This window comes from Zalophus californianus, chromosome 8, assembly GCF_009762305.2.
Source record: "Zalophus californianus isolate mZalCal1 chromosome 8, mZalCal1.pri.v2, whole genome shotgun sequence".
Taxonomy (NCBI): domain Eukaryota; kingdom Metazoa; phylum Chordata; class Mammalia; order Carnivora; family Otariidae; genus Zalophus; species Zalophus californianus.
This window is the reverse complement of record NC_045602.1, coordinates 27,098,546-27,121,699: the sequence shown is the minus strand read 5'-3', so window position 1 is coordinate 27,121,699 and position 23,154 is coordinate 27,098,546.

Genomic DNA, 23,154 nt, shown 5'->3' with positions numbered 1-23,154 from the left:
GGAGGGGGGTGGGGGGATGGGTTAGCCGGGTGATGGGTATTAAAGAGGGCACGTTCTGCGTGGAGCACTGGGTGTTAATACGCAACCAATGAATCATGGAACACTACACCAAAAACTAATGATGTAATGTATGGTGATTAACATAACATAATAAAATAAAATTTAAAAAAAAAGTGACATTCTGAAGCAAACATTAAGATGGCCTGGCAGCTTCCACAGCTGCACTTTTAGGAGTCCTGAGCTCCCGTCTGAGAAACTACAAGGGGAAGAAGAGGACTTGACAGCACATAGAGAGTGAGCAAGGCCCAGATATGATGGTGTCCCTGCTGAGCCTCCAGATGACCCTGGCCTTCGCCGACATCTAACGGAAACCACAGGAGTTGTTCCAAGGGAAACCGGCAGAAGACCTGCCTCACTGAGCCCAGTCACCACAAAGAATCATGAGAGACAATGGAACGGCTGTCATTATATAGCAATAGGAAAACAACAACAAAAACCAGCACAAAATACCATTATAATCATTAGAGCCACATTTACATCTTTGCTCTTTACTGCTTGCATCTCAGACTCTCCATTCAGGATAAACTTTCCTTTTGTTATCAAGTATATTCTTTAGAATTTTTTTAGCACCTATCTGCTAGGAGCAAACTACTGTTTTTGTTTGTCCAAAAATGTCTTTATTTCACCATCATTCTTAAAAGATATTTTCAAGGAGTACAGAATTCTAGGTTGGTAGTTGTTTTCCTTCAGGACATTTTACATGTCATTTCACTGTTTTCTGGCTTCTGTTGTTTCTAGTAAGAAGTCAAGTGTCACTCATTAAGGAAATCTGTCTTTTTTCTCTAGCTTCTTTTAGGACTTTCTATTTGTTTCTGGTTTTCTGTAGTTCTGTTGACTTGCCTGGTGTGAATTTGTTATTGTTGCTTTTCCTTACTTCATTTATCTTATTTTATTATTTGTATTATTATTTATTATTGATATTTATTTATCTATCTTAGGGTTTATTTGGCTTCTCAAATCTCCTACTGTCTTTATAGGCATTTTTAGGATCTGTTAAACCTTTGCACTTAACCCTGTATAGTAATGAGAACAGTATGGTACTGGCACAGAAATAGAAAAATAGACCGAAGGAATAACAGAAAGCCAGAAATAAACTCACAATTAAGTCAGCTGAAATATAACTAAAGTGATAGAACAGGATATCAGGGAAAGGATGGACTTTTTAAAAATGGCCCTGGGGAAACCTGGTATAACTGGAAAAAAACAAATTTAAAGACTCATCTCACATACAAGCATGAATTCCAACTAGTCCTAAAAAGTACTTTCAGAAGCTAATAAAGGAGAGTATCTTCCCATTAGGTCAAATTAGAAAGCATAGCAGATCAGTTTGTTTCATTTTAGGTGTTACTAATTTTTTTTCACTTGGATAATATTTGGTGTCTATCAGATCACTTCATTATAAAAGTATCTTAATTTTTTTTAAGGATTTAAAAACGATTGCTAAGCAATTGTGTGGCTGTGTGTACTATTTTACAAAATACATATAGAGGGGACAATTGTTATTTTGCCTGCCCAGTATCTTTTCCTCTTTGTCTGGTAACAGAAGCCTGAATGCTTTTGGAGAACCTCCCACCTCAGACCCTATATTTCAATGGAATTAACTCTACCCTTACCTCCAGGGGCGAGCAACCTGAACATCATTTTCTTCTAGCCCACAGTGATCATTTCAGAGATGAGACTGTGACCCAAGTAAATCAGATAGGTATTTTTTTAATTTAAAAAAAAAACCTCTTATGGGGTATTTACAATGTGCTTAGCACTGTTCTGGACACTTTACAAGTATTAACACGTTTCATATTTGTAATCCGATGGGAAGGGTAGCGCTGTCATCAACCACTGTAGAGATACAGGGGCTATAGTCTGATAAGTAACTCATCCACAGTCATATTGCTGCTAAGGGACAGAACTGGAATTTGCACCTGGGCAATGTGGGGTGAGACGCCATGCTCTCAACCACTCTACAACATAACTGTTCCATGGGAGCCCCTGGAAAAGAGGCATTCTCTCTTCCACTGTGAACATGAGCCATGGGCTGGAATGTTGGAGTAAACAATGCAGGTAATGGAAGCCATTGTGCCAGCAGGTGGTTAAAACCCACTGAGATTGGAGGCAGCATAAAGGAAGAAGGAGAGAGCAGGTCCTATGACCCCCCTGAGCCCAGGCATCCAGACACGCATGAAAGTTTACCCCTGGACTTCAGAGTTCATGAACCTTCCCCACTGACCCTATGAATACACAAATAAACTTTTCCTTCCCAAGCTTACTTGGGTTTTCTGTAACTCGCAACCAGAAGTCTCACTCCCAATAGAATCAGTAAAGGACCTGAGTTCTTTTTTAAATTTATTCTGGTTGAGTAGACTGTATCCTACTTAATTATGGCTCAGTTCTGGGACTGAACCATCCCGGTCACGGCTTTAAAAACATTATAATAACTTTATGAGCAACCTGCTCAAGACACACATTGGCTGGCTTTCATCCTAATGGAAAAAGTCCTACAAGGAAATATCTGTCGCAGATGCTGAGATGGACATTTGCTCGTAGGAAGTTGATCGGGGAGTGCTCTCTGAAGCAACACTTGTTAGGGAGCGAGGAAGCAGGGTGGGGCAGATGCTGAGGTTGAACAGTGAGGCAGTCCCAGGAAAGGCTCCTGCAGATCCCTCTGAAGCTCTGGAGCTGGGATAGCTTCAGAACCGCCCTGAACTGAGACGTGAGCACTGGGCTTGGAACCCTTGCTTCAGGCCATTCTGGGAGAGGTGTAACTTTGGTCCCTCAGTCACGGCAGTCCTAGGAGGAAACTCAGCTGTGAGGCCTCAGCAGCCAATCCCCTCAGCAGCTGGGAGAATGAATGCCTTGGCTGGGAAGGGGGACCTGGGAGGTGCCCTGCAGCCTCCATTACAGTCCTTACTCATTTTACAGCCTGATTCAAATCCTCATCTTTCCGGCTCCCAAGTACTAATCATCACCACTGCACATCCCTGTTACCACCGCTGTCAGCCTGGGGTGAGACTGGGGGTCCGTTCTGGGAAAGCTAAGGCCCTGTCCCTCGGTCCAGCCTCAACTGCAAATAAACTTTCATGCCACTCACAGCTAAAGTTCATCATGTAAGATATACTGTACCAAGTAAAAAAAATGCAGCTACTACTAACAAAGTTTACTGCCCCTCGCATTTCCCAGGTAGCCAACTAAGAAAGGGATCCTGTTGGGTAGAAACTTACAGGCAAAACAATGAGAGCGAAAATCTTCACAGGAGGGGAGTTGTTCCAGCTATACCAAGCGCAAATAAACAGAAAGTGTTTTTATGCTTTGCCAACTAGCTCAGACAGAATTTAAGGAGGAAAAGTTATTAGTTAAGGTTGAAAGGAAATTGGCAAGAAATATGTATGGCCGGAGGCATCTTCGTTCAAGAGTAGAACTGAATGTCCTTTCAATTAGCATATCTATGCCAGAGTGAGCCTGCCCCTCACTCTTTCCCAGCCCTACTCTGACCTGTGTTCTATTTCTCTCGTTCTCTTTTCTCCCTGACCAACCCCGCCCCCCGCCCCCCGCTCGTGCATACTTAGAATTTGGCGCTGGGTACCTGTGGGTATCTGCTCTGTCCTTCTTCCTGGGATCTGACCCCCCCTCCACTCCAACCACTGAGGGATGGGCTGCCTGCCTTTGGGGGTGTGCCCTTGACCTAGCCCTTCTCCAGAATATTTTGGCCTGGAACCAAGGAAAGAGAGGCAACTCCTCTTTACTCCCTTTACTAAAGCCAGGCCTCTCAGGGGTTATGTGTTCTGCTGTGTGAAAAATAAAAAACAAAAATTCAAAGCCAACACACAGAGAAAGGGAGAGAAGGAAGTGTGCAGGTGGTATACCACCCTCTGGCAGCAGGACCCTCAGACCGACCACAGCCTTGCCCCACTGGAGACTGGTTATGTGAGCCCTACATTTGCTCCTTTACTCAGGCTAGCCAGGGGTGGATTTCCATCATCAGAGTTCTAATACATCATAGAGTCATCAAAATAGGTGGAGCTTTGAGAGAATATCTGGTATAGACCTCTGACTCCAGGCAAGAGGATCCTTAAAATGAGGAAGGTGGCTATCATTCTTAAGACTCCCCAAGAAAAGAAGGCCCACTCTTTCTTTCATAGGCGTTATTCAATAGTTAATTAACCTTAAGATTGAATATTTCTTTATTTTTCTGTTGGCCACCATGTTTTTCAAAAGCTTCCTCACTAGAATTCTCCATCATCTCAGGTCACCAGGTAGGATCAGGAAGGACCACTGAACCCTGGCAAACCCTTGTTTGCATGGCCCATGGGGTGAATCTGTTCTTCATGTTCCCTCCCCAGAACTGAATCCTCAGGGTCTTCCCATGGAAGACATTCTATTTTTTTTTTTTAAGATTTTATTTATTTTTTGACAGAGAGAGAGAGACAGCGAGAGAGGGAACACAAGCAGGGGGAGTGGGAGAGGGAGAAGCAGGCTTCCCGCTGAGCAGGGAGCCAGACATGGGGCTCAATCCCAGGACCCTGGGATCATGACCTGAGCCGAAGGCAGATGCTTAACAACTGAGCCACCCAGGCGCCCCTGTAGAAGATATTCTAATTCAATGCCTGCACTGCCCAAGATGGAACCTCATGGGAAACTGGCAATAAAATCATTTAATTAGCTAACAGTAGGAAACAGATCAGCACTGTTTGTATCAGCAACCTCTTTTCCTTAAATACAGAGATTTCATTGTCCTGTGGCTTTCTTCCCAACACATTTAAACATTCTACATAAGACCTAACTCCATGCTTTCTTTTCATACTGGTTTTTACTTTTCCTTCTTCTTGGGATCTCTTTGGATACTTTAATCTTTCTCGGAATGTAGAGCCCTAACCTCAAAATGATATGTGGGTAAGGCCTTGAGCAGCGGCAAGGGAAGTAAGGACTTATTTCTCAACCCCTGTATGCCAGACCATTAATACATCCAAGTGTCAAGTTTGAGTTTAAAATAACTTGATGACCTCTCTTAGGACTCTCTAAGTCAAAACATGTAGCCCAGGGCTCCCTGATAATCTGTCAGAAGATGGGTACCACCTTGTTCATAAAATGGGCATCACGGCCACTCACCCACACCCTATATAGTTCGCATGTCTCCCATGCTATGACAAGGGCTCAAGCTAGGACTGAAAATGCTGCCATTCTTCTGGAGGCCCATCTAAGGCCCAGACCTCCTCCAGAACCTTTTTGTTTTTTGAGGAAGTATACTCAGAGCCTCTGATGAGTCCCTCAGTCTTTGGGAACTAGCCAGAGTTGGAAGAGACCTGTTTGGGCAGCTGTGATCCCAGAGACATTAATTCATAATTTCCTTCGGTTGAGCATTTTTGATACATCTCTGAGTATCCTTTCTGTGCTAAGACTGGGCCCTTCCTTGCTTCAGGGAAGGAAAGTTTGGGGAGCATTAGTGAGATTCAGGTTCCCACAGTCCCCCCGTCTCCTCCGCCTCTACCGGTTTTCTCCACCCATGGGGTTGAGGAGGCTCACAGTTGTCAAGGAGCAAAAGATGGCTCAGCCGGGAAGATTGAGAGTAGCCTTTGGCTTAGGCCACAATCTGATAATTATAGGAACTAATCTTGGTAAATGTAGTCCACAGAGAATCAGGGGTGGTTTCAGTTTGTTTGTTCGATCCAACAAGCTCCTGGTAGGCTAAAAATGCCTGAGGCATGTGAGTATTTGACAACCATTAACAAAGGTCCCCAACAAAGCTTTTAGGGGGACACAGGAGAAACGAACAATGTGACCAGTGACATTCTCAACCTCCCCAACACTCTTGGTACAGAAGGGCTGGGAGAAATGCAATCTATCTTAGGGTCTTTGTCAATGACTTAAAAAAAATAATAATACATTGGATTTCCACTTAGATTATGTATCTAAAGAGCTCCTAAGTGGGTGCAATTATGAAATCGTTGGTAGGAAAGTCGGCCAGAAGTCAGGGTGGGATGGCTGGCCCTGGGAATTGGGAACTCCTTCTCCTTCCTCACTCTGCCCCTTGCTACTGTTGCCGCCAAGATCTGGGAGCCCTCATCATTTATTATGTTGAGTTTTCTATATTTGGAAACGCTTTGGGGGAAAATTTTCCACACTTAGGAAGTCATTAACCCTGAGTCTCTAACACATGCATTCCTCCATGCCCTTACTTTATGCATTGAAAGGTTTATTGTTGAGGATATTCATTCTGGATGCAGTAGAACTAAGGCGACACAGGGACATCCCCTCCCCAGAGGTTCTGGTTCCTGGTGTGTGGGAAGATAGCGAAATGCAGACTGAAGGGGCTGCTCCAAGTGGCGTGCTCTGCCCTTCTTGCGGGTCATTTGTTGTGACTTGTGGAAAGAGAGGTGGAGGTGGGCTGCTTTTTCCGAGTTGGAATTAAGTGTTTTCTGTGCTTCTACAGCTAGGAGTTGCTCAGGCTCTGAAAGGTTTCTGTCTTTCTCTCCCTCGTGCTGGGAAGGAGCAAGTCATACGTGCCACTCATACAAGCAAGTCAAGAGGGATTTTACAAATGACAATTTCTTACTTATTCTCCTGATGAAAGAAAGGCATTGATTTCAGGAAAATACAGACAAGAAAAAGCATCTTAAAGAAATGACTATTGATCAAAAACTAATGATGTAATGTATGGTGACTACCATAACATAATAAAATTAATAATAATAAAAAAAAAAGAGAAATGACTACTGATACCCAGTTAAGGCCTACATCTTCAACTTTCACCTGCGCATGGATAGTACTGACAGTCACCACTTCCTGAGGGCTCAGGTGCTGGCCTGGGTGACTCACATCCATCCTTCCGCGTGCCCCCTGCCAGTCTACGGGTCACTTGGCAGGGTCCCCAGCATGGGGTATGGATGTAGTGTGGGCTCCAGAGCCAGGCCCTGCTCTGCTGTGCGATCACCCACAAGCTGTGTGGTCCACAGCCCGCCGGGGAGTGCCTCCAGGGCCACACCGCTCAAATGCGGGCAAGGGGCTGCCCACAGGATTCCATGAGTCAGATACGTAAAATGTTTACTGCTTGCTCCCTGTGAGTGCCCAGCTCAGTGCAGTCATCGATTGTCTCCTTCTCAGAGATACGGAAATGTGTTCAGAGACATCAGAGACTTGGCTGAGGTCCCACGAGTATTAAGTTATTAAGTGACAAAGACGGGCGTGAAACTTCAAATCTCTCCTGACTCCAGGTTCTTTATGATGTCACATGCACGTGTGTGTGTTTATGTGTGTGTCTGTATGTGTCTGTGTGTCTGCAAAAGAGAGAGAGAGAGAAGGGAAAAGAGATCTCCCCCCGCCGACTCTATTGAAAACATCTTTAGGTTACTGTATGGTAGATACTCCAGCGCCCGGATGTGCCCCGGACCTAGTCTGAGTCAGTGGGCAGAGGACTGTCTGGCTTCAGTCAGAGCTGTGCCCTCAAGCTATAAATCCACCAGAATTCCCCGGGGTTTTGTTGTGCAGACTCTGAGTCAGGAGGTTGGGGTGGGGCCTGCGACTCTGCATTTTGTTTTGTTGTTTTTTTTTTAAGATTTTATTTATTTATTTGAGAGAGAGAGAGAGAGCACAAGCAGGGAGGAGGGTCAGAGGGGGTGGGAGAAGCAGACTCCCCACTGAGCAGGGAGCCCGATGCAGGACTCGATCGTAGGACCCTGGGTTCATGACCTGAGCTGAAGGCAGACACTTAACAACTGAGCCACCAGGCATCTGCATTTCTAACACGTCCCGAAGTGATGCTGGTTGTTGCTGGTCTGGGACCCACACTGCAGCCGCAGGTTTTTGAGAATGCTGGCCAGTGAACGTGCCTTATCCTGCAAATTCCTCCTGCTGACTCTTTTATTTACCCCGGTCCCCTCCAATCTCCCCTCATGCCCTGAGTCTGAAATTCTGACTCGCTCTATGTCACTCAGGGAAACGCCAGAGCTCCTGAGGAGGGTTCTCTGCTGAAGCTCGGGTGGGCCCACCTGAGAGCACTCAGTCCTGGTGTTCCCAGTCCAATTTCAACCCTGGGGACTCTGTACAAACACTCCTGGCGTCAGGCTGACCCACGTTGTCTGAGACACGTCAGGGGGCACACAGGTGTTTATGGATTCCAAAGAAAACAAGTCTGCACTCTGTGTCCAGCACTGGGGGTAGCAGGGAGCATGGTGGCTGTGGGGGGCACAGCGGGGGAAGGAATCATCTACCTCCTGCCAGGAGGCCCAGAGGCTCTGAGCCCGTCATGCAGAAGTCTCTGCAGGCCTGATGTCATGGACTGCTACACAGACCACGACTCCCCCCGGTTTTCCATCTGGCACCATCTGCAAGCTCATCCCTCAGACAGGACATCCTTCAGAACGTAAAGAGGAAGTGACACCTGACACCTCTGCGGAAGTCCCAGGTAGGGCCAGAGAGTATGACAGACACACAAGGGACTCTGGGTGTGGAAATCCGTGTGGGTGTTTGGTCACGTGAGTGGAACAATCCCAGCCGCCTCAACCTCAGACATAAAGGAAAATTCTGTCTTAAAAAAAAGTCTCTCAGTGTGATTTTTCCATGATGTGACCCATTTTTCACTCAGTTGTTTATCCCAGCAGACAGCAGGTAGGTCCTGACAAAATAAGAAGGGTGGAGAGGGTCACCCTGGGAATGAGGAGTCTCTTTCCTTTCCTCCTCAGGACACACTCGGTCCCCAGCAGGTGATATCTGTTGGCACTGGTTGAGTTTGCTGCTATTTTCACCATTTTAGAATTAGCTCCCTGCGTACTGGGAATTTTCCATGCAGACATAAATCCCCAAGCCTCATACTAGCCTCCAACTCACTGCTACCTCAATTAGAACCAGTGAAATATTTGGAAATTCCCATGGCCTTGGCCAAGACCTTAATGGAGTGGGTTTTAAAAAGTTCTGGATTCCCTTCTTTCTGTGCCAGCCAAAAGCACATTTCCCTGGGCACCACATCACATCTCCCTCAAAATACAACACCCTTGGATTGCAGGTCCCCATAAGCCTGCCTAGTCAGGCCCCCAACTTAGCATAAGAATACTCAATGCACCAAAATAAGCAGAGCAGGAAGGTCATTTATTAAAGCTCTACCTGCCAGTGTTGGGGAAACTTCCTGTTATCAGATATCTGAGAACGGGGTCAGGTCTGGTCCCTCCAGCCCTTGTGATCAAGACACTGACTCAGAGCCAGGAATCTGACCACTGGGGCAGTGCCTGCCGGAAGAGCAAGAGCGCAGCTGGGAGTCAGAGCTGGGGTTCAGGTCAGGTCTGTCCTCCTCACCGGGTGACTTCTCTGAGCCCGTGTTTCTTTAAAATGAAGATAGCAACACCACCCTAACTTATTCTCATGGGTTATTGTGACAGTAAGGTAACACATTTCAAAGTGGTTAGAAAGCAGCAAAGTGTTATTCCATGCATAGAATCTGGGCTTATCATGGAGATGAAGTTCAACGAGACCATATATATACATGTACTCACACTGTGGTGTTTCAGGAAATATTTCCCAACTGGCTTTCTAGAGAGGAAAATGCCCTGATTTTTGAGCATTTGCCAATTTCCCTGGTGTAAAAATCCCCAGCATGCCTGACCTCAGAGTAACCATTGTGACACCACTGAATGTCAAGTTGAGAGGCAACTTGAGAGGCAATGGGCCTCATTGACTGTTGTGTGCTCAGGACACATAAACCTCCATTTATGTATTTTATCCCCTATAATATGAGGCACTTAGCCTAGTGCCTGGAAAACAGGGGCACTGACCTCCTCTCCTGCTCATCATTTCATTAGATTCAGGTTCTCGGGTGGGGAAATGGCAGCCCAAGCCCACCCCATCTGCTGAATCAGAATCGTGCAAGGTGTATGTTCTAAAGCTCTGGGGTGATTCTGATGCACAGCCCTGATGTGGAAGCCCAGCACAGGGGCTGCAAACTCCAGAGCAGTGACCACATCCTGGTTTGGTTCGTATCCCCCTTTCCAGAACAGCATGACCCACGGGATGCTTCTCTCAATGAAGTGAAAGCAGCTCATTATCTGTAGCCAGATTGGCCCAGAAAGAGGTCAGATGTGCAGAAATGTGTAAGAAAGAGGGCCTTGCCTACTGCCATTTGCACCAGTGGGTTTCTCCCCACTGCTCCCCACTCCTCCGCACGTCACCCCTACTGACCTGTGTTTCTTGGAAGGCCACCCACATGCGTGCCCCAATGCCATCACTCATTCTGGCTCTGCTGATTCCTTTCTCAGTCCTGTGGGGCCTGCACCCACTCACTCCACTTCTCTGAGTGATTCCCTGCAGACCTTCGGGTCCCGGGGCCCTTGCCTTCTCCCCTTACCGAGAGCTGCCAGGACAGATGCACCCAAGTGTGGAGGGTGTGAGTGTGCACATGCCTGTCCCCCCACTGCCCAGTGCCCTCTTCATCCGGGAGCTCTGTCCCTAAGACAGCATACAGCCCTCAGTAAAGGTATTTTGAATAAAGGAAAACAAGTTACAGAGACGGCATGACAGGAAGGGAGGAGAGGAAGACATTCCAGGTGAATTAATTACTCCAGGAAAGACCCAAAGTAATTGGCACTTCCTTGGCCTGAGAACAAGAGCAAGGGAAAACTGATTTTTAAGCGAAAAATGTTCACATCCCCATCCATCACTGAATATGTGTTCCGCCCATTTTTATGTTCTCTCTCAATCCTGCCAATATAAACTACCAACTCCCTTGTCTTTCTCAAGGTAAGCTGGAGAAAAATGAGATGGTGGTATTCTCCTAGAATGGAACAAAAATGTCCAGATCATCCGTTTTAGGGAACAAATACAATGACCAAATTTTCTCAGACAGACAAGGCTACTAAGTATAACACTTGCACTTGCCACAAGAAGGAGGCCACCTACTTGTGCCCGGGGTCCTCGTAGAAAAACCCAACCTGGGGGCACCTGGGTGGCTCAGTCATTAAGCGTCTGCCTTCAGCTCAGGTCATGATCCCAGCGTCCTGGGATCGAGCCCCGTATCGGGCTCCTTGCTCCGCGGGGAGCCTGCTTCTCCCTCTGCCTACCGCTCTGCCTACTTGTGCTCTCCCTCTCTGTCAACTAAAATAAAATCTTTTAAAAAAAAGGAAAGAAAGAAAAATTCAACCTGATGACCGAGTTCCTGAAATGAAAATTAAATGTTCTTCTTATATACTCAGAACAAGCGTGACTTCCCTGTTTTCTTCAATTAAATTGTTTTCTTACCGTAAAATTAGAATGTGTTTAAGAAAAATTAGCAAATAAAGTTAAGCGCACACATACACAAAACTGTAAGTATGAGATGATGAAGGGGTTGACTAACCCCAGCACGGAGCCATCTTGCCAGGGACACGCGAAACACACGGCCACTCTGCACACGCCAAGCCCCCACGAGGCCAGGTGACAACTGTATCCCAACAAAGCTGGAATGACCTCCCTGATTTAAAGGAAAAGAGGGAGGGGATTCGCATTTATGAAGCACCTAATGGAGCCTTTCTGAAGACAGTATGCTTGGCACAGAAGGACTAATCCACACACAGCCCTGTGGAAGAACATCTTTTGACCTCATTTTACAGGGGAGGCAACCGCACACAGAGCTTTAGGAAATGCACCCACGGCCACACAGTCGATGAGCAGCGGAGGCAAACCTACGGCCAGGTGTGCTGGCTGTGGCCACGGACGGAGATTTCAGCCGTAGCCGCTACTGCAACCGCCCTACCAGAGGCCCTCCACGATGGATCCAGGAGTCAGCAAGACCACAGAAGGGGGCAAGCCCTCCTCTTCTTCCTCCCTCCCAGTGGCCCCCTCCTGGAGGTGAAGCACGAGGAGACAGGAAGGGAGGAACAGTGTTCGAGGCAGGCGAGAGATAACCAGGGACCCGATGGGAATCTGAAGTTCACAGTGATCAGGTCTGAGGTCTACGGGCTTAAGATGCTCAGAGGAATGATGTTCGCTCTTTAAAAAAACACTCCACCAGCAGCAACGAAAGATTAGAGGCAAGAAGTGATTGTTCAGTGAGAACGGAAGGTATGGCATGTGCTGGCCATTGGCCTTACAGTCCTTGGGTTCGCCCGGTCCCCCCGAATCAGGCCCTGGGGGCCTCACCTGACCTCTGCCCCCACCGCGCTCAGCGGAGGTCCTGGAAGGAAGGGAGTGTGCCTCATTCATCTCAGAACCCTCAGGACACAGCAGAGAGCTTCTGGCAGAGAGGGAGAATGCAAACAACAAGTCTGTTGAATTGCACTTTCTGTTTTTCCACCTCTATTCCCGGGGTGACCTTTCAGAACCTGTCAGCTCTCCTGCTAGACTTCCCTGCACCTCCAGCCGAGCGTCCCCGCTCCCTGGCCCGTGTGCTGCACATAACAGGGTTTCGGCACTCAGAGAACTGTACTACGAGAATCTAGGTTCTGAGTCAAACTACACATCCTTTCGGGCAGGAGCAATCTGTTAGCGAGGTGTGTACCCTAAGCACCTAGCACAGTGCCTGACACACGGGAAATGCTTATTACATATCCAATAACCAGGATTGGCTCCGGCAAAGGTTGGTGAAAAAAAGCAGTCTCTAACACCCGAAATCTTTAAATACAGTCTCTGCCACTTTAAGCAGAAGGAACCATAATGATAAGGTGGTGCCAAACTGGTTATAAACATGGTTCTTCACCCAGTATAGGTGGCTTAGTTCCTAACAGTGGGATTTGTGTATTTGGGGGAGTTGAGCATCTGGAATCACCTGAGACTAAATAAGGGGCTCAGATATAGACTATTTAGCATGGTAAACTCACAGCCTTACCAAGGGAAAACCAAACATGCTGCCATCACTATGAGGTGAGCTTGAAACGGGCAAGGATCCTATAGATGCATGACCAGGCTGCTTCCAATTCTCCTGCCCAAAGCACAGCATTACAGAAAGCGGGAGCATCCATTTCTTTACTACAGGAGACTTTAACCATCTCATGTCCACTGGGACTCTTCATGAGGGGACAGGCACACCTAGTCTCCCAAGCTTGTCCAGCCATAGAGTCCTTCCTCAGCAGCACTTCTTTTTCTTTTAATTTTTTTATTGTTATGTTAATCACCATATATTACATAATTTGTTTTGGTGTAGTGTTCCATGATTCATTGTTTGTTCATAACACCCAGTGCTCCATGCAGAATGTGCCCTCCTCAATACCCATCACCAGGCTAACCCATCCCCCCACCCTCCTCCCCTCCAGAAACCTCAGTTTGTTTTTCAGAGTCCGTCATCTCTCCTGGTTCGTCTCCCCCTCTGACTTACTCCCCTTCATTCTTCCCCTCCTGCTATCCTCTTCTTTTTCTTTTTTCTTAACATATATTGCATTATTTGTTTCAGAGGTACAGATCTGTGATTCAACAGTCTTGCACAATTCACAGCACTCACCGTAGCACATACCCTCCCCAATGTCTATCACCCAGCCACCCCATCCCTCCCACCCCCCACCACTCCAGCAACCCTCAGTTTGTTCCTGAGATTAAGAATTCCTCATATCAGTGAGGTCATATGATACATGTCTTTCTCTGATTGACTTATTTCACTCAGCATAACACCCTCCAGTTCCATCCACGTCGTTGCAAATGGCAAGATCTCATTCCTTTTGATGGCTGCATAATATTCCATTGTGTATATATACCACATCTTTATCCGTTCATCTGTCGATGGACATCTTGGCTCTTTCCACAGTTTGGCTACTGTGGACATTGCCCTCAGCAGCACTTCTATGAACCCCCTCTTGGGAAGGCTGCTCCACATCCCAATCCACCTTTCGTCACATTCAACCTCACAAGCATCAGAAGACCACCTCCGCTCCATGCCCAAGGCGATGCACTAGATGTGGGAAGGGCCACACAGAGTGATGGTCAGTCTCTGCCCTCATGGGGATTTTAGTCTCACATAGGAGATCAGAGAAGGCAGAATCAGAGAAGGGATTGAAAGCAAAGCTGGATGAAGGTCAGCACATGAGAGGTACCTGAAGCAAGGCCAAAAGTGGCATGGGGGGATAGAGTGAAGAGATAGGGCTCCGGGCATAGGGGCAGGCGTGTGATCTTGGAAAAGCCCCATGGGAGAGACGGGCCTTCCACAGGCAGACATGAGGTGGTAGAGCGAGGGGGGCACTCTGAAGGGCAGGAGGAGAGAAGACAGACATGGGAAGGGCCAGGCCACAGTGTGGGAAGGGTGACAAGGAGAAAGCCTGGGAAGGTAGTCTGGGGACACATTATGGGAGTTTGTATTTCCTGGAGTGTTCCAGAAGGTCTTTAAGCAGAGGAATGACACAACTAGAGCCACATTTTAGACCACAGAAGCTTCTTAATGTTTGCCCTTATGTGATCTCTTAGTCCACAGATAACTCTCTAAAGAGATGACTGATTTCAACACAGTACAGGGTATAATTGTATGTCAGTCTACCGTCTTAGAAATAGCAATGGAAACATTTCCCAAAGTGAATATTTATGTTATGGAAAGAAAAATGGCAGGTAAAATCTACTGTATTAGTTACCACTTGCTATATAACAAATTGCCAATGTAAAGCACACATTGATTATTTGACAGTTTTTGTGAGACAGGAGTTCAGGGACAGCTGAGCCAGTTCCTACTCCAGGGTTGCTCATCAAACTGAAATCAGGGAGTTGGCCAGAGTCTCATCTGAAGGCTCAACCGAGGAAGGATCTGCTTTTTTTTTTTTTTATTTAAATTTATTTGACACACAGAGAGAGATAGTGAGATAGAGAGCACAATCAGGGGTAGAGGGAGAAGCAGGCTCCCCGTGGAGCAAGGAGTCCAATGTGGGGCTCGATCTGAGGACCCTGAGATCATGACCTGAGCCAAAGGCAGACGCTTAACCGACTGAGCCACCCAAGCACCCCAAAGGATATGCTTCTAAGCTCAACTGTTTGTTGTTAGAATTGTTTCTGACGGCTTGTTGGACCGAAGGACTTCCTCAAATCCCTTGCTTCCTTCAGGGCTTTGCTGAGTGTTGGCCTGAGGCCACCCTCAGTCCCTGACCACAAAGACCTCTCCTACATGGCAGCCTGCTTTATCAAAGCCAGCGAGGGACAGAGTCTGCTGAAAGACAGAAGCCACTACATTGTGGAACCTAGTGATGGAAGGGACACCCTTCAATGTTGCCAATATTTTGTTAGTTAGGAGAAACTAATTATTGAAAGGAAGGAGTTTACAGAAGGCCATGACTATCAGGAGGCAGAGATCACTGGGGGACTTCTTAGAGACAACCTGCCTCATGCATAGTTCACTATTTTCCTAGCACAGAGTAAACTTACAGAAATTCGTAACATTTTACTAACTACACCCCAAATGAACCTATAGGACTTGGGATCAGTGGCAGAAGCCATTTAATTTGGTGGAAGTTTACAGTCAAGGATAAAGAACCTTGTGTCAATCACTGCTCCCTTTGCAAATCAGGACTGTACTGTAAGAATAATCATGGAGGAGATAGAGTGACCCCCTTACCTCAGTGGACCCCTCTCGCCGCCGGCCATGTCTGTCCTCAGGACTAAGCTCAGCCAGTCTGCTTCCATTCAAGTCATCAGACTCATGCGGGCACTGGAAAAGGAAAGACTCTTTTGTTCTGTGCAGGTGAAATAAGATACTCTTCTTTCTGCCTGGGTCAGACTCCTGCCTAGGATTGCCTCTTTCACATAAAGAATGTACCAGCTACATTCCTGAAGATGAGAAACCAAATGCTGTCAGGGCTGATTTGTGATTCTTGTGATTCTCAGAGGAAGAAAGGAAAGAGAAGGGAGGGTTTATCGGGATGCGTGTAACAGTCAGAGGACAGTAGGATTGGCCGGGTCAGGAGATGGCTAATAAAACACAGCGTCTTTGATCTGTAGGTCACCAGTTTATTTAGGGTTGTCCTGAGACATTCCCTTAAAATATGCCTTTTTGGAATTCTTCCAGAAAAGCTTAAAACCTTAGGGTTATCCCTTTTTCTGTAGTGTGCTGGGTTTTGATTTATCATTCCCTATCAAGCTGTGGACAAGATTTCACTTTTATTTATTCAAAACCCATCCAGGCACACATAAGTACTCTCCCTGAAAGTAGTGGTGTGGGTATCCTGTCAAGAAATGACTATCAGGATTCCTATTACAGTTTTAAGGGAAATCACCACCCCAACCAGAGTTGTGAAGTGGATCGTCTCAAGGCCTTGCTTATTCAACTTGGCCATCAGACATCAACAGGGACTTTTTCCATCATACTATGGAGCCCAGAGGAAATGCCACAGGATATTAAACATGTCAACACCATGGTTTTCAAGAGGAAATGTGAGAAGCTGGCTTTGGTCAACAAGATGGCCACACTCTATCAATGACTCAAAACTGGCCAGGTTCCCTTATGTTAGTACCACACTATTTATCCAGAGAGCAATGTGAGACGAAAGGCACAGGATCTTAACTGTGTGAGACAAAAGAAATAAAGCATTTAGAGCATAGTGTCAAAGTATCCACATTTTTGTCTTAGGGTGAAACCATTGGAGAGCTGTAAAATGTTACATTTTGTTTAAGGTGTTTGCGAGTGGGGGGTGGTAGTTAAAGTTACCTGGGGGTAAGTTTCAGTTTATGATGCCAAATTTTACCTCAAAGAGCAGTATGCTTTCTCAAAAGTCAATTTTATGATTTGCAAGGAAAAGGAATCAGGGCTCCTCCAAAAAAGGAAAGGCCAAAGAAGTAGAAAAGTACAAAGATCCAGAGGGGAAAAACAGATACTCAGGTTCACATTAGGGTGCCTGCACTCTTCCTAATATTTTAGATTTTTTTTTTTTTTTTTGAGAGAGAGAGAATGAGAGACAGAGAGCAGGAGAGGGAAGAGGGTCAGAGGGAGAAGCAGACTCCCTGCCGAGCAGGGAGCCCGATGCGGGACTCGATCCCGGGACTCCAGGATCATGACCTGAGCCGAAGGCAGTGGCTCAACCAACTGAGCCACCCAGGCGCCCTCTTCCTAACATTTTAAAGCTTTTTACTATGAACTGTAATGCACATTCAGAAAAATGTATAAAACAAAAATATATAACTCAATGATTTGGCAAACTACGTTAACCATGACCCAAATTAATAAAGGATACTGCCAACTCCCCAGCAGTCCTTCACACACCCTCCTGGTCATCACAAGAGTGTACCCACAAGAGTAACCACTGTCTTTCGTGGTATTCACTTCCTTGCTTTCCTTCACAGTTTTAACACCCCAGCATGGATCACTAAGTTTTATAGTTTAATTTCATCTGCCTTTTCAATTTTATATTATATCCATGGAAACATGCCACATGCATTTTTTCCCCTCACATCTGGCTTCCTTTGCTCAACATAGATTCACTCATGTTGTTGCTGGGGTTTAGTATAGTACATTCATAGTCACTGATGCATGCAATTCCACTGCATGGCTCTCCTGCCATTTATGTATCCATTTCATCACTGTGGGTGGATATTTGGATTGATTCCATTTGGGGGCTATTATGGATAATGCTGCCATAAACATTCCTGTAGGGGAGTTTGGGTGCAGGGATGCACACATGTGTGCTTGTATATATGCATGTTCACCTAGGAGTAACATTGTTGGGTCAAAGGGTATGCTTATCTTCAAAGTTAGTAGATATTGCTCAACTGTTTTCCAAAGTGTTAGTATCAATTTATACCATTATCAGCAATGTGTAAGAGTTGCTGTTACTCCACATCTTCACTGACACTCAAAGTCATTTCAGTATTACCCATTTGGTTGAGTATGTGGTCATCTCTTTGTGACCTTAATTTGCATTTCTCTGAGGACTGAGTCGGAGCATATTTTTGTAGTTTTATTGGATGTTTGGTTATCCTCTTTTGTGAAGTGCCTCATTTTTTTACTTGTTTTTTTCTTATTAGTAGTTTTTATTAATATTCTGAATGCACATCCTTTTCCAGTTATATGTATTGCAAGTATTTACACTCACCTTTTAGCTTTCATTCTCCTTGTCATGTCTTTTGATGAACAGAGCTCTCAATTTTAATGTGGTTCAAAACTGTTTTTAAATTTCCTATGAAGTTAGTGCTTTTTGTGTCCCAAGGGACACTTTACTTTCCCCAATGTCATGAAGATATTCTCTTATATTATCTTCTAGAAGCTTTATTGTTTTACATTTAGGTCTACAGTTCACTTATAATTAATTTTAAGGAAAAAAAAGAATTGATTTTTGTGTCTGGTGTGAGGTGGGGTGATCAAGATTCACTTTTTTTCTATATAGATATCTAAATAACCCAGCACTATTTATTGAAAAGATCACCCTTTCTCCAGCATTTGGCAATGCCACCTTTTTCATAAATCAAGTGTCTGTTTACGTGTATTTCTGGTCTCTATATTGTATTCCATTGGTCTGTCTGTCCTTGCACCAATATCACACTGTCTTAATGACTGTCACTTTACGGTAAATCTTCATTTCTGATATATAAATCTTCAAATTTGTTCTTCAAGATTGTTGTGGCATTCTCAGCCCTTGAATTTCCATATACATTTTAGAAACAGATTTTTAATAACCTGCTATAATTTTGATTAAGACCATTTGGAATCTATAGATTAATTTGGGGAGAAACATCTCTACTATACTGGGTTTTCCAATTCATGAACATAGTATTTCCCACCATTTATTTACTGAGAACTTCTTTAATTTTCCTGAAAATGTTTTAGTTTTCTATTGACGTATATAATATCTTTGAAAAGATTAATTCCTAAGTATTTGAATTTTTCATGCTATTATAAATGATGCCATTTAAATTCTTTTCCTTTTCAAAATCCCTGCAGATTGTGTGTATGCATAAATTGAGAAGTTGATTTTTAAATTTATATGAAAATTCTGAATTTGGGAATAAAATTTTTTCATTACTTCTGAAGACATTTCAGTTGTTAACTCTTCAAATGCCCTTTCCCCATTTTCTTTAATATCCTTCTGTGACTTTTATTAGAAACATCCTTCTGGAAACTATGCTCTATGTCTTCTAAATTCTTTTTTCTTTTTTTTTTTTTCTGAAATGATGTGCTGCATTATTTCATTCCTTCATGAATTCTCTTCAGCTCTCTTGTTTAATCCAATGGTTCTCAAAGGGAGTGATTTTTATCCCCGAGGAGATACTTGGCAACGTTGGAAGTATTTTTCGTTGCCACACCAGGAAGGGCATGCTACTGGCATCTAGAGGATAGAGACAAGAGATACTAGTAAGAACCTACAATGCACAAGACAGCCCCCTACAACAATTATCCAGCCCAAATGTCAGTATTGTCAAGGTTAAGAAACCCTGGTTTAACCTAACTACTAAATTTCCAATTTCAATTATTATATTTTTCATTTCCAAAAGTTTAATATGGTTCTTTTTCAAATCTTTCTGAAACTGTGATAGTCTCTACGTTCAAAGTTGATTTTCTTTTTTATTTCCTTAAACATAAAAATGTACTTCTTCTATATTCTATAATTCCAACATCTGTAGTCTTTGTCAATCTTATTCCGTTTGTTTCAACTGATTCTTATCCATGGTGCCATACCTACTGGTGCATTTCTGATATTTTACTATGAATTCTTATTACTTGGAGCCTTGTTGGGATAATGCATTGAGGTCTGTGTTCAAAGTGTTTTCCTTCAAAGAGATTTATTCTATCAAATATCTGGTAGCACATCAATCTGGGTGTGCCAGATATAAATTTGTGGCTTTAGGCCACACAGGGTATATGAATTCCAGTATAAGAGCAGCCTTAGAGTTAGGAATGATCACAAAAGATATTTTTCTTTTTCTTTCTTTTTCCCTTTAACCCAGAGCCAAGGCTGAGATACACAAGTCTCCCACCAATGTCCCTCTGTTGAGTGAGTTTTGTACTATCTCTTGTTCTACTTTTCATGGAGGATGGTCTTGGATATAAAGGATCCCTGAGCCAACCTCCCACTTTGATGGGTCCTGGGTTTTTCCTCAAGTCTCCAAGCATGCATTAATACCTAAGTTTACTCCCCCATGAATTAGTATGTGCCTGCAGGGCACACTCCACCTTTGGTATTCATTAACCACTCTCCATTCATGCTTCATGGCCACCAGGAATGTCCCTATTCCTCTATTCAGCCACTGAATAGATTCAGCCACTCATTTTTTTAAAGATTTTTTTTTTAATTTATTTGAGAGAGAGCGAGCGAGAAAGAGAGGGGTAGACCCCACTGAGCAGGGAGCCCAAGCAGAACTCCATTCTAGGACCCTAGGATCATGACCCTGAGCCAAAGGCAGACGCTTAACTGACTGAGCCACCCAGGTGCCCTCAGCCACTCATTTAAAAGGAAATCTTAAAAAAAAGAAAAAAAAAAGGAAATCTTTAAAAAATGTTTTATCCAATATATTTAGTTGTTCTAAATATGGGTTTCTTAATCTGGAAACTGAAACTGATATTTATTTTATTGTATTTTGCTCCAAATGTATGTTATTTAATAACTATAGCAATCAACAATACTACATAATTATTCATAATGAAAGTAACAATACTTTATACAGAGACCTTCAATATTCAGTGAATTTTTTTCCATTTAATCTTTACTGTCAGTCTATGACGAAGCAACATAGGATCTATTTTCATTTTATAAAGCTCACTTACATTCAGTGATTTTCAGGTAAGTATCAGAATCACGCTTGGAGCATTAAAAAGACATTTTCTCAGGACTAATGGATATGAATCTCCAGGATTTAAATCTAGGATTTTGTAGTTGTCCTTTTTTTTGAAAATTCTTTAGATGGCTCAGATTCACAGCCCTGGTTAAAAATTCACCAGACTTTAAAAAAAAAAAAAAAAATCCACGAGACAACTCAATGAACCCAGCTAGGGCTTAAATCCAAGTAATTAATCACTCTCTCCTCTCCTCTCTGGACTGATTTTAAAACCAACTGAGGTACACACTCTGAATTCCAACACATGGAAATCAAAGTGTTCGTTTTATTTATTTATTTTTTTGATGTGTTATCACATGTGAGCCCCCAGATACTTTGCCTGCAGTATAGCTCGTGGACTGATCCATAAAGGGAGAGTTTGGAACTACAGAGCAAATACCTACCTCAATCCAGAACTACCACCCCATTAGGAAGAAGAGAGAGAGACAGGTCAGCTCTCAGACAAGCCTGGGCCTTGACTCAAGTGTGCTTATGGGGAGAGCATGTGTCGGGGGACGCGGGGGAGAGAACACTCTCTTTCGTTGGGAAAGTCTTGGAGGCAGACAGACAGACAGGGAGAGTCAGGCTTGTCTAGTTCCTTCCATCACTCTTCTGGCAGTGGATTAATATGCAGAGAAAAGAGAAACTAAATTATTCCTGCTATTCTTTTCCTTCATAGCATGTTGACTAGAAATTCTCTCTCTTGGGCGCCTGGGTGGCTCAGTCGTTAAGCATCTGCCTTCGGCTCAGGTCATGATCCCAGGGTCCTGGGATCGAGCCCCGCATCGGGCTCCCTGCTCAGCGGGAAGCCTGCTTCTCCCTCTCCCACTCCCCCTGCTTGCGTTTCTTCTCTCGCTGTCTCTCTTTCTGTCAAATAAATAAAATCTTTAAAAAATTAGGAAAATGAGGGAGGGGGAAGAAGTGTATCTGACACCACTTTGCCATCAACACCACCCTTAAAACCAGGCAAGAGATGCCTTTCCCTGGGCAAACGTCTCTCTCTCGTCGTCCTCCAGACACCCCTTGCTCACTGGACCAAGGGGATATACCCATCTAGAGCCTATACTAACCTCACCTTCTCGACCAGGCTCAGGTACCTGAGACCCCAGAATCCCCTGCTCAAAAGCCCAAAGCCTGCAGCCGGAGTGGCATGGCCTTACCCCAAGTCCATACTCCCGAGGGCAGAGTGGCCTCCATGCACTCCTAGGTCTGCAGGGTGGCACTATGACTGCCTCTGGGTGGCAAGACAGACTGAGACAGTGGCTGGGTGTGCACCCCTTGGCATACGAGGCCCCCACAGAGAAGGGCGGGCTGAGAGAGGGCCAGCTGTCCCTGCACCACCCTCTTCTGCTCTGGAATTCCGAGGTTTTGAGAATTCTAAATAAAATACACCCTTCCAAGTCACTACATAGGAATATTTATTAAGATCCAAAGCGTAAAACAAATTTTCACTGTTTCTTAGCTTGATTTACAACATTTAAATATTTAGATATGTGGTACGTGGGCCCCCATTTGTGCTCTGGCTCTGAGCCCCGCCAGGTTGAAGGCAGGCCTACTTCCATGTGCTTTATTAGAAAGCTTAATTAAATTTTTTTAAAAAGCCTATCTCTTTCTTTCCCGTGTACCCACACACACACACACATTTGCAGAAAAATGTTAACGTGGTTATTTTCTACAGGGGTGGGGATTTGGGTGAATCAGTATTTTTCTTATTTGTATTTTCTAATTTTTTCACAATGAAAATGGAATGGAACACTTGTGTAATTTATTAAAGGGGAAGGACAACATGCATCAGGACACACCCACCCCCAAAAATAACCTCTTTCTTACTGGTTATGGTCAGGGGACTCAACTGAGTCCATAAAGCACACTCCAGCTCTGTGGTGGATACACATTTTTTTGTGAAAAAGAATTGTGGAGGCATAAGCAGGTTTTCTGGCCAGACAGCTAGAAAAATACCAAGACGGCTTTATCAACACTGGCACCAGGCATCCTATAGGCCAAACTGATTTCGGTCAGTAGAGCGACGAAGGGCACTCACAAGGCCGGAAAACCTTCGGCAGTGTTGTCTCTCAGACCACGGGGTCATGACCCCCCACGGGGATTATGGAAACCGGAGCCCAGTGGCTGGATGCCCCCATCCAGGGACTCTGCCAGTCCCTGGGACCCGAAAGGCCATCCACAATATTTCTTTCTCTTGATCATAACAAGAATTAATTGTTCACCGTTGCTCACAAAATACTTCACACACGGCATCTGATAACGACCCCCACAGCAATTTTCTCTGAATGAGGTGGGAGGGGTAAAGACCTCTCTGTAGGGCGGTGATTTGCATTTTATAGCTGGGGAAACTGAGGCCCAAAGTGGTTTCAGGGGCTCAGGTGTGGTCACGGCTAGGAAGTGGGGAGGCTGGAAGTCACACCTGGGGCTGCTCACCCT